The sequence below is a fragment of the Varroa destructor genome, unplaced genomic scaffold (genome assembly GCF_002443255.2).
Source record: "Varroa destructor unplaced genomic scaffold, Vdes_3.0 BEIS01000002.1, whole genome shotgun sequence".
NCBI classification, from domain to species: Eukaryota; Metazoa; Arthropoda; class Arachnida; order Mesostigmata; family Varroidae; genus Varroa; species Varroa destructor.
The window spans coordinates 20850982-20853360 of NW_019211455.1; positions in this window are offsets into that span (position 1 = coordinate 20850982).

A 2379-nucleotide genomic window follows, 5' to 3' on the forward strand; every position below is an offset into this window, starting at 1 on the left:
TCAGGATCTATCTATCTATCTATCAGGATCTATCTATCTATCCATCTATCAGGATCTATCTATCTATCCATCTATCAGGATCTATCTATCTATCTATCAGGATCTATCTATCTATCTATCTATCAGGATCTATCTATCTATCTATCTATCAGGATCTATCTATCTATCTATCTATCAGGATTTACCTATCTATCTATCAGGATCTATCTATCTATCTATCAGGATCTATCTAGCAGGATCTATCTATCAGAATTTATCTATCAGAATCTATCTGTCTGTCTATCTATCTATCAGAATCTATCTTATCTTATCTTATCTCAACCGAAACGTGCACGTTCTTTGTCTGTGATAAATTGTATGCTTATATTGGTAATAATACGCACTTGGTAATGATGAACAAATTGAACTACATGAACACTTGTTGTTATTGGAATGATGAGAACCCCACATCGGGTTCATCGGGTTTAAAATGTTATTAATCGTTGAAAGACCCTTGTTTAACGTTTCTATATTTCGAAAGAGTCTTCGATAGCTGCCGACAAGTGGTCCCAAATGGTCGCCAAACGAGTTGACGTGACGATTACAATAGCTCTGTACCGTCTCTCTATTAAATGCAGAAACATTACAAAATGTATATGAACGAACGATGGGATACCTAAACGAATTAGTGGGAATTCTTATAGTCGTTTCGAATTAGGAAAAAAAGACAACCCGACAAACATTAAAAACAAACTCCAAACAATGAAAAAGATAGCCTAAATATACAAAGACTGAATGCTGTGATTCGTATTGTGCTGTGTTGTGTACTACAACAATGAAGTCACAGTAATTAATGACAGAACACCAAACTAAACGTAGAAAATGCGCGGTTACAATGACATTAATGTTTAGTAGATAAAGGTCAAGCAATCACTTTAACGGTACGCAATCAGAGGTCACAATTGAAACGTGCGGACAACAAATGACTCTAATCACTTATGATGTATGGCTAAGATAAAAAGATCGTTAGCAATCGCTAGGCTAGAACTGCCAATGCAGCAAAAATGATCAGAGCAGTTGGTCCAAGTGCGTGGTTCCAAAGGAAGATGACAGGAACCGTACAGAATTCATTAATCCGTAATCACTCATCAGGCAGAACTCTGCTATCATGCGATTAGCGGAATCTTCGAAAGCAGCGAGTCGTATACAGAGCAAACAGAAGAACTTGGACGAGTGTGTAATGACGACTCCCTTTTTCCGCGGAGTATCTGCTATAAAAGTTAACATGGAGCATGAAAAAGCATTTTATTTACGGTAGCGAAAACGACCAGCTGGAGAACATATTGAAGCGAGCGATGGAAAATTTACCCAGAGATCCTATTGTCAATCAAATGCTAATTCCTTTATTGACCTTTTGTTCCTGGCAGATATTTAACAATGTCACAGGCAGATTCATGACGTGTAGTAAGCTAGGCTTCCTTATATAAAGTGCTAAAAGCTAGAATAAGACTCCGAGACTTGATCGAATTTTGATTTTAAACGGGCCATTCATTTTTCAATTGTGCTGATGGTCGATTAAAAGGCAGCGAACATCTCCCGCGTCGGCAATGTCCCAGTCGTACTGCTCATTCTTATACAGATCAAACAAGTTTTATGCCAAGCGTTTTTACGTTTTGTTAGTTACTTTTACGCATCATCGAAGTAAGTATTTCTCGGAATTTCTGTAGGACGCGGCTGCCCTTTTGCAAAGACTAGCTTTATTTCCAACCGAATTTTACAAATTGATATTTGAAAGCTGTTACTGCTGCTGGTTTATTCGGAATTGTTTATTGGAATATTGAATTCGGAGAAGTTTATGTGAACAAAATTCAGACCGGTCCTGTAAATATTAAGTCGTTACTGCAATATTCTTTGGCAGCTTGCTTTTTTGTAAAAAAAAAAAAATCGTGGCTATTATTTTGACATGTTCGAAAATTAACGGTCTTCTGACCCAGACCAATACGGTTTGGTCGCACGCCGTTCCAACTGCACATGACTGTTAGGAAGAGACGAATCAGAAATTGACATAGTTTACGACTCATACTGCACGTATTTTGATTTAAAAAAATATTTATGTTAAAAAATGTTAGAAAAAAAAGGGTAGTCACAAAGCACGCTGAGGACTGGCCAGAGGCTGAGAACGGCAAAGCCTGTTTGAATTGACAACCCTTGACGTTCGTCAGGGGGCTGTGTTTTCATCCTTGTATTTTTTTTATATTTGCATTGGACAAATTGGCACCGGTCAGCGGATACAGAGTATTCCAAATGTGTTTTTGATTTCCTACAAGATGTTACGATACGTTTCGGACGAGTTGAAAGTCCATTGTGACTAGGCAGAGATGTATTCAATTTCGTGGAAAA